The sequence below is a fragment of the Procambarus clarkii genome, chromosome 4, assembly GCF_040958095.1.
Source record: "Procambarus clarkii isolate CNS0578487 chromosome 4, FALCON_Pclarkii_2.0, whole genome shotgun sequence".
NCBI lineage: Eukaryota > Metazoa > Arthropoda > Malacostraca > Decapoda > Cambaridae > Procambarus > Procambarus clarkii.
The window spans coordinates 16609174-16620042 of NC_091153.1; positions in this window are offsets into that span (position 1 = coordinate 16609174).

Sequence of the window (10869 nt, forward strand, 5' to 3'; positions counted from 1 at the left end):
AACTAGCTAAACACAGATGCCGAAGAAATATAAGAAAATTCACCTTCGCAAATAGAGTGGTAGACGGTTGGAACAAGTTAAGTGAGAAGGTGGTGGAGGCCAAGACCGTCAGTAGTTTCAAAGCGTTATATGACAAAGAGTGCTGGGAAGACGGGACACCACGAGCGTAGCTCTCATCCTGTAACTACACTTAGGTAATTACACACACACACACACACACACACACACACACACACACACACACACACACACACACACACACACACACACACACACACACACACACACACACACCTACCGCCTACCTAACAGGAAGGAGCCAAAGAGTTACGGTAAGGGGCGAGAAGTCGGACTGGCGAACAGTAACAAGTGGAGTACCACAAGGATCGGTGCTGGGACCAATTCTATTTCTGGTATATGTTAACGACATGTTTACAGGCGTAGAGTTCTACATGTCGATGTTTGCGGATGACGCAAAGTTGATGAGAAGAGTTGCGACAGATGAGGATTGCAGGATCCTCCAAGAGGACCTGAACAGGTTGCAGAGATGGTCAGAGAAATGGCTACTGGAATTCAACACGAGCAAATGTAAAGTTATGGAAATGGGACTAGGAGATAGGAGACCAAAGGGACAGTACACAATGAAGGGGAACAGCCTACCTGTGACGACGCGCGAAAGAGACCTGGGGGTGGACGTAACACCTAATCCTGAGGCACATATAAATAGGATAACGACAGCAGCGTACTCTACACTGGCAAAAGTTAGAACATCATTCAGAAACCTAAGTAAGGAGGCATTTAGGGCGCTTTACACTGCCTACGTGAGGCCAGTCTTAGAGTATGCTGCCTCATCATGGAGTCTCCATCTGAAGAAGCATATAATGAAACTGGAAAAGGTTCAGAGGTTTGCAATGAGACTCGTCCCAGAGCTACGAGAGATGGGGTATGAGGAGCGCCTGAGGGAACTGTGCCTTACGACACTAGAAAGAAGAAGGGAGAGGGGGGACATGATAGGAACGTATAAGATACTCAGAGGGATTGACAGAGTGGATATAGACGAAATGTTCACACGGAATATTAGCAGAACGAGGGGACATGGATGGAAGCTTGAAACTCAGTCACATGAGTCACAGAGATGTTAGGAAGTTTTCTTTTAGCGTGAGAGTAGTGGGAAAATGGAATGCACTTCAGGAACAGGTTGTGGAAGCAAATACTATTCATAATTTTAAAACCAGGTATGATAGGGAAATGGGACAGGAGTCATTGTTGTAAATAACCGATGCTCGAAAGGCGGGATCCAAGAGTCAATGCTCGATCCTGCAGACACAACTAGGTGAGTACAACTAGGTGAGTACACACACACAGGGGGGCCTGGTAGCCTGGTAGCCTGGTGGATAGCGCGCAGGACTCGTAATTCTATGAGCGGGTTCAATTCCCACACCAGGCAGAAACAAATAGGCAAAGTTTCTTTAACCCATGAATGTCCCTGTTACCTAGCAGTAAATTGATACCTGGGAGTTAGTCAGCTGTCACGGGCTGCTTTCTGGGGTGTGTGAGTGGGTGGTATGGAAAAAAAAGTATTTAGTAAAGAGTTGATTGACAGTTGAGAGGCGGGCCGAAAGAGCAAAGCTCATACCCCGCAAATACAACTAAGTGAATACACACATACACACACACAGAAGAAGCACTGAAGCAGAAGCAGAAGTACTGTGCCTGCCACTCTCCATGGTGTATAACAAATCACTGATAACAGGTGAACTGCCACAAATTTGGAAGACGGCAAATGTAATATACAAGAAAGAGGATAGAAAGGGGGCATGAACTGAAGGCTAGTGTCCCTAACTTGCATCCTATGCAAGCTGATGGAGAAAATTGTGCAAAAAAAGCTAGTGGAACATCTGAAGTGAAGGAATCTTGTAACACAACATCAACATGGGTTCAGGGATGGCAAGTCAAGGCCTCACAGGATTAGTTGAATTCTACGATCAGGCAACAAAAATCAGGCAAGAAAGAGCAGGGTAGGCAGCCATCATATTTTTGGATTGCCAGAAAGCCTTATACACAGTACGACACAAGAGATTAGTGCAAAAGCTGGAAATGCAGGCAGAAGTGAAAGGGAAGGTACTCCATTGGATAAGGGAGTACTTAAGTAACAGAAGACAGAGTGTCACTGTGAAGTTTGAGGTCTCAGATTGGCGAGACGTCACAAGTAGAGTCCCGCAGGGTTTAGTTCATAGACCTATACTGTTTCTGATATATGTAAATGTTTTCCCAGAGGGTATAGAATCGTTCCTCTCTTTGTTTGCTGAAGATGCAAAAAATATGAGGAGGATTAAGACAGAGGATGATAGTATGAGGCTACAAGATGACTTAGACAAACTGAATGAATGGTCCAACAAATAGCTACTAAAGTTCAACCCGAGTAAATGTAAGATAATGATACTTGGCAGTGGAAACAGGAGGGCCAGCCTCAGGATATCGAATGGAAGATAAAGTCCTTCATGAAACTGGCCGAGAGAAAGGAGTTGATTTCACACCAAACTTATCTACTGAAGCCCACATAAAAGGAATGACATCTGCGGTGTATGCAAGATTAGCTAACATCATCACAGCCTTCAGGAACCAATGTAGGGAATCATTCGGATCCTTGTATACCACATATGTAAGACCAATCCTGGAGTATTCGGCCCTCGCATGGAGCCCGTACCTTGTCAAGCACAAGACGAAGTTGGAAAAAGTTCAGAGGTATGCCACTAGGCTAGTCCCAAAACAAAGAGGCATGAGTTACGAAGAAAGGCTGCAGGAAATGCACCTCACGACACTGGAAGACAGATACCTGATACCTGGTTGATGGGGTTCTGGGAGTTCTTCTACTCCCCAAGCCCGGCCCGAGGCCAGGCTTGACTTGTGAGAGTTTGGTCCACCAGGCTGTTGCTTGGAGAGGTCCGCAGGCCAACATACCCACCACAGCCCGGCTGGTCCGGCACTCATTGGAGGAATAAATCTAGTTTCCTCTTGAAAATGTCCACGGTTGTTCCGGCAATATTTCTTATGCTTGCTGGGAGGACGTTGAACAACCGCGGACCTCTGATGTTTATAGTGTTCTCTGATTGTGCCTATGGCACCTCTGCTCTTCACTGGTTCTATTGTACATTTTCTTCCATATCGTTTACTCCAGTACGTTGTTATTTTACTGTGTAGATTTGGTACTTGGCCCTCCAGTATCTTCCAGGTGTATATTATTTGAAATCTCTCTCGTCTTCTTTCTAGTGAGTACATTTGGAGGGCTTTGAGACGATCCCAATAATTTAGGTGCTTTATTGCGTCTATGCGTGCCGTATATGTTCTCTGTATTCCCTCTATTTCAGCAATCTCTCCTGTTCTGAAGGGGGAAGTGAGTGCTGAGCAGTACTCAAGACGGGACAACACAAGTGACTTGAAGAGTACAACCATTGTGAAGGGATCCCTGGATTTGAAAGTTCTCGTAATCCATCCTATCATTTTTCTGGCTGTCGCAATATTTGCTTGGTTATGCTCCTTAAACGTTAGGTCGTCAGACATTATTATTCCCAAATCCTTTACATGCTGTTTTCCTACTATGGGTACATTTGATTGTGTTTTGTACTCTGTATTATGTTTAAGGTCCTCATTTTTACCGTACCTGAGTACCTGGAATTTATCACTGTTAAACATCATGTTATTTTCTGATGCCCAGTCGAAAACTTTATTAATATCAGCTTGAAGTTTTTCAATGTCCTCAGCCGAGGTAATTTTCATACTGATTTTTGTGTCATCTGCAAAGGATGATACGAAGCTGTGACTTGTATTTTTGTCTATATCTGATATGAGAATAAGGAAAAGCAGCGGTGCAAGGACTGTACCCTGAGGTACAGAGCTTTTCACTGCACTTGGACTAGATTTTATATGGTTGACAGTTTCTCGCTGAGTCCTGTTTGACAGAAAACTGAGTATCCAGCGTCCTACTTTACCGGTTATTCCCATTGACTTCATTTTGTGTGCTATCACGCCATGGTCACATTTATCGAAAGCCTTTGCGAAGTCCGTGTATATCACATCAGCATTCTGTTTCTCTTCTAATGCCTCAGTGACTTTGTCGTAGTGCTCAAGTAGCTGTGAGAGGCACGATCTTCCCGCTCGAAATCCATGTTGGCCTGGGTTGTGAAGGTCATTGGTCTCCATGAAATTGGTGACCTGACTCCTAATCACTCTCTCAAATACTTTTATGATGTGCGATGTTAGTGCAACTGGTCTATAATTTTTTGCCAATGCTTTGCTCCCTCCCTTGTGTAGAGGGGCTATGTCTGCTACTTTAAGTGCATCTGGTATCTCCCCCGTGTCCAAGCTCTTCCTCCACACTATAGTGAGTGCCTGTGCTACCGGCACTTTGCATTTCTTTATAAATATTGAATTCCATGAGTCTGGACCTGGGGCCGAGTGCATGGGCATGTTTTCAATTTCTTTTTCAAAATTTAGTGCGCTCGTGTTTTTATCAGTTATATTTACAGGGGTTTGAATATCCCGCATAAAGAAATTGTCTGGATCTTCCACCTTCATGTTGTTTATTGGAGTGCTAAACATGTCCTCATACTGCTTTTTTAGGATTTCACTAATTTCTTTGTCATCCTCCGTGTATGAACCTTCACTTGTACGAATAGGTCCAATACTGGCAGTGGTTTTTGCTTTTGATTTCGCATATGAGAAGAAATATTTTGGATTTTTCTTTATTTCCTGAATTGCTTTCTGAGTGTTTCAATTTCCGCTCGATTTCTTCAATCTCCCTATTTAAATTATTTCTTCTTTGACGGGAAATTCGTGTCTGCATAAGTAGTTCCGTTATTTTTTTCCTGCGTTTATAGTGTCGTCTGCGTTCTCTTTCTACGTTAGATCTCTTTCTGGCTTTCCTCAAAGGAACATGTTTCAGACAGACTTGATACGCTTCTGAAGTCAGTTTTTCTATTCCTTCTGTAGGACTTGTATTACTTAGAACAGTTCCCCATGGAATGTTTGTAAGTTCCCTGTTTATTATCTCCCAGTCTATCCTTTTATTATTAAAATTGAATTTACTGAATAGCCCCTCTCGCTTTATCAACGTTTTAGGTCTATTCTGAGTATTGATGGTCGTTTGCACTTCAATGAGCTTGTGATCTGAATATGTGGTATCTGATATCGTAATGTCTCTGATAATGTCTTCATTGTTCGTAAAGACCAGATCTAGAATATTTTCATTTCTCGTTGGCTCCGATATCTGCTGATTGAGTGAAAATTTGTCACAGAATCTAAGTAGTTCTCTAATCTGTGGTTGGTTAGGTCCTGATAGATTTCCTGGTATAATATTATTGTTTGCTATTTTCCACCTGAGACTAGGCAAGTTGAAGTCACCTAGGAAGATAATATCAGGTATCGGGTTCTCCAAATTATCAAGGCTATTCTCTATTTTGCTTATCTGTTCTGTGAATTCCTCAGCCGTTGCATCTGGCGGTTTGTATATTAGTATAATCACTAAATTTATTTTCTCTATTTTTAATCCCAGTACCTCTACCACCTCATTTGTAACGTTTAGGAGCTCCGAGCATACAAGGTCTTCCCTAATATACAGACCCACTCCTCCATGTGACCTAATTTTCCTATCACACCTGTATAGGTTATATCCTGGAATCCAGATCTCACAGTCCAACAATTCCCCTGCATGGGTTTCTGTGAAAGCTCCAAATACTGCATTTGACTCCGTGAGGAGGCCATTTATGAACTGTACTTTGTTGTTTGTTCTTGTTTTCAGTCCTTGTACGTTGGCAAAGATGAATGAATGGGAGACTTGAATGGGAGTTTGAATGGGAGACTTTTTCGGCAAGTCCATTATGCGTGGACATAATGAGTTTGTTCTGACCAGTACTGATTGTTGTAGGGCAGTTTTCTGTCGTAGTTGTAGTTCCCTTTCGGTGGGTAATTGTATCTGTAATTCTGGAATGCAAGTGGATCTGGCATCCAGTTCCATACACTCTCCATGCTGCTCCTTTTGAATTCTCTGCCGGTCTGGTATAAAAAAATTATAGAGTTTCCTCCAAATTCATTACCCTGCTTGCCACTCTTTATGTAGCGTTCCGTGCCTTTCACGTGAAAGTGTGGGCAGCTGAGGTCATAGCATTTTCTGTCCTCCAGTGAGGTTTGGCACATGTCAGGATGGAAAAACCTACATATTGATCCAAATCGACACTCACCTTTCCTAAGCATATTTAAACATTTTTTGGGATGTTGGTAACTGCATTCTAATCCTTTCTTATTACCAGCATATCTATGTCTGCATATGCCCTTTGCATAAAATTTGCATAAGTCTGTCCTTCTGTCCTGAATTGCTCTATCGGGAACCGTCGTAGTGTCTGTACCTATCGAGCTGTCAGTGCTGTCTGTTACACTTTCTAGTTTACTGTCATCTACATCCTGGCCTACTGAGTCAGAGTTTACAACTTCCTGAGTTTCAGCCTCAGTTTCATCCCTGACTATAGCCTCCGCCCCTGGTATATTAGAATTGTTGTTGTTCCTTTCCCACTCCTTCTGGATGGCTGGTAGGTTTCCAATGAATGATGTTTTCCGGTCATGCGTCATGTTATCTAGAAGGTTTTTTAGGATATTCCAAGCTGGCAGGTCATTTTTACACACCCAGAGCCAGTGACCAGCTCTCAGTACCGTAGTGTTACTCACTCCTGTACAAGCCGAATGGAATCTAGTCTTACAGATATAACATTCAATTCCCGTTACCTTCGTCTTTAAGAAGTTGTTACAGTGGCCACAAATTTGTTTATTTACTCCCATATTGCCTTGTTTTGTTGTATATATCTATATATTTATAATATTATATGTATATTGTATATTTGTAACAATATATATGTATATATATTTATATGTTTAATATTTATAATATTATATGTATACCGTATATTTGTAATATTATGTATGTTATTTTGTTCAAACTTTATGGCAGGTACTTAGCGTAGGTAGCGAGGCTGGTCCCCCAGTCAGTACAGGTGACCTCTTGTGGCCCAGGTTGATGTCACCAGTTTCCAGTTACCCGATTTATAACCACTGATGCCGCCTCTAGCCACTATTTTATATTTCTAGTATTCTATATTTATAATATTCACTTCCAATTTATATGTTGTTGTGATACCCGTTCCACATCACTGTTCCACGAATCACCGTTCACTATTTTTTTTTTTTTTCCTAATACACGCATGTACACAAAGCCTCGTTCACTGGCTCACACGCGGTCTCCCGTTTATTCTCTATTTAACACAAAGTTCTATTGTTAATGACTATTTTCAATTTTCCAGCGGGTCACTATGCACTTTGTTATGTCTGTAATCAGTAATCCAAGGCGGTAGTTCTCAAGAATCCCTGTTAATGTCACGATTTTAACGGAGCGCGCACGGTACGTCTACCCCCTCCCTCGACCTCGACTCGACCCGACAGAAGAGTAAGGAGAGACATGATCACTACCTACAAAATTCTCAAAGGAATTTACTGGTTAGATAAAGATAAACGGCTTAACGCGGGTGGTACGCGAACAAGGGGGCACAGGTGGAAACGTAGTACCCAAATGAGCCACAGGAATGTTAGAAAGATTTTTTCAGTATCAGCGTAGTTAACAGACGGAATGCATCAGGCAGTGATGTGGTGGAAGCTGACTCCATTCAAAGTTTCATATGTAGATATGATAGAGCCCAGTAGGCTTAGGAATCTGTACACCAGTTGATTGACAGTTGAGAGGCGGGACCAAAGAGCCAGAGCTCAATGCAGCAAACACAACTATATGAGAACAACCAGGTGAGTACACACACATACACACGCATAAACACGCACACACGGAAGGAAGCAAACAAGTATGTACACGCACACAAGGAAGCAGCTAACAAATTTGTCCCAGTCCAAAAGGAAAACAGTGAAATGAAGATGAGAAACCCATGGTTTAATCAGATATGTAGGCTAGCTAAGCAGCAAAGTAAAAGGGCATGGAGAAACTATAGGAAAAACATGACACTTGCGAGCAGAGAAAGATACCAGAGTGCCAGGAATGATTATATCAGGATGAGAAGAGAGGCAGAAAGACAATTCGAAAATGACATAGTAAGCAAGGCAAAGACTCAGCCTAAATTGCTGCACAGCCTCATCAAGAGAAAAAAACAGAAAAAAGAACAGGTAATGAAATTAAGGATAGGGGCAGAAGGATTCACTACAAACGACAAGGAAGTGTGTGAGGAATTGAATAATAAATTCCAGGAGGTCTTCATCTTAGAGCAAGGGGAAATTCCAGTGATAACAGAGGAAATAGTTAACCAGAAACCACTAGAAGGGATTGAGATTACCAGTGGAGAAATAATGAAGTGTTTATTAGAGTTGGATGTGACAAAGGCTATAGGCCCAGATGGAATCTCCCTTGGATTCTAAAGGAAGGAGCAGAAGAACTGTGCCTGCCACTCTCCATAGTGTATAACAAATCACTGGCAACAGGGGAACTGCCAGAAATTTTGAAAGCAGCTAATGTAGTCCCGATATACAAGAAAGGGGATAGACAGGAGGCACTGAACTACAGGCCAGTGTCCCTAACCTGCATACCAATGCAAGCTGATGGAGAAGATTTTGCGAAAAAAGCTAGTGGAACATCAGGAGCGAAACAACTTTGTAACACAGCATCAACATGAGTTCAGGGATGGGAAGTCCTGCCTTACAGGGTTAATTGAATTCTACGACCAGGCAACAAAAATCAGGAAAGAAAGAGAGGGGTGGGCAGACTGCATATTTTTGCATTGCCAGAAAGCCTTTCATACAGTACCACACAAGACGCTGTGACCCGAGGATCGAGGGAGGGGAAAGACGTACCGTGCGCGCTCCGTTAAAATCGTGACCTTAACTGGGATTTCTTAGGACTACAGCCATGGATTACTGATTACAGACATCACAAAGTGCATAGTGACCCGCTGGAAAATTGAAAACAGTCATTAACAATGGAACTTTGTGTTAAATAGAGAATAAACGGGAGACTACGTGCGAGCCAGTGCACGAGGCTTTGTGTACATGCGTGTAGGTGATAGGAGCAAAAAATAGTGAACAGTGATTCGTGGAACAGTGAAGTGGAACGGGTATCACAACACACATATAAGTTGGAAGTGTAGGAAAATCGTGCATAGAATATTATAAATATAGAATACTAGAAATATAGAATAGCGGCAAGAGGCGGCATCAGCTAGGCTGTGTTTACACAAGCCACGAGGCCTACCCCCAGGGCAGTCCCACAGTGATAAAATACGGAAAATATATAGTGTAATTTGGAAATGTGGATCTAGGAATTAGTAATAAAGTGAGTGAGTATCATTGCAACCTGGAAATTAGGCAGAAAATTCCTTGTTAGAATACAGGCAAAGAATAAATCAGTTATAAATCGAGTAACTGGAAACTGGTGACATCAACCTGGGACAACAAGAGGTCAACTGTACCCGCACCGGGGACCAGCTTCGCTACCATACGCTAAGTACCTGCCATAAAGTTTGAACAAAATAACATACATAATATTACAAATATACGGTATACATATAACATTATAAATATTAAATATATAAATATACACATATAATTTTATTAAGAGTTAAAAGGACTGACATCAACAAGTGATCCATACAGTGAAGCACAAATACAATACAATACATCAGACAATGGAGAGGTGTAGCAAGTGTTCGGGAGTATTGGGAGGACGTAATGTAGGCGTCAAGTGTTGCATCTGTAACATAAAATTTCACCTGGGCTGTGCAGAATTATCTCCAGGATGCACAAAAAGGCAAGGAATTTACTGGGTCTGCAAAGATGACAGATTAATGTTGGAGAACATAACTAAACTGATGAAAAACATTCCCGAGTCACAGAGATTATCATTCACAGAAAAGCAACCAGTGATAAATGCGGACTGGGAAAAGACAACATTGGATAACGACCAAAACTCAGGAACAGATAGTTTAGAGAACTGCAGCAGTAGTGTGGAGGAAGAGGGTATTGTGGTACAAAATAACAGCAATATTATAGAGCCAGGTAATATAAACAATGAGAGCAACAGTGAGACAGAGTGCATAACTGAAGGAATTGGGAGGAAAGACATAGATGGCTCCAATAAAGAGGTAGACAAGACAGACACAGGTATAAATACCTTGAAAAACGCAAAACCTGAACATATTTGCAAATTCTATGCTAAAGGAATATGCAAATATGGAACATTAGGAGCAAAATGCAATTTCTGCATCCCCGAAAATGCAGGAACATGTTGGCGAGGGGTACATGCCGTTTTGGAACAGGGTGTAGATACTTTCACCCTAAATTATGTCAATTTTCAATTAGGGACAAAAAATGCTACAATCTTCAGTGTCCGGAATTCTACGTGAGAGGTACACAGCGTTATAGACGGGAAGATCAATATGACACTACTGGAAATTTTTTAGAGGAAGGCAGAAACAGTAGAAAATATAAGAGAGAGGAACAGTCAGATGGAACCACTACAGGATTACAGAGGGGAAGGGAGATACCCACAAGACTGGAATACAAATTATCAACAAGCACACAGGTACTACACCACACGAGGCTGGCTAACATCAGAAAGGCGTTCAGGAACCTGTGTAAGGAATCATTCAGAATCTTGTACACCATATATTTAAGACCAATCCTGGAGTATGCGGCCCCAGCATGGAGCCCGTACCTTGTCAAGCACAAGACAAAGCTGGAAAAAGTACAAAGGTATGCTACTAGACTAGTCCCAGAACTAAGAGGCATGAGTTATGAGGAAAGGCTGCGGGAAATGCACCTTACGACACTGGA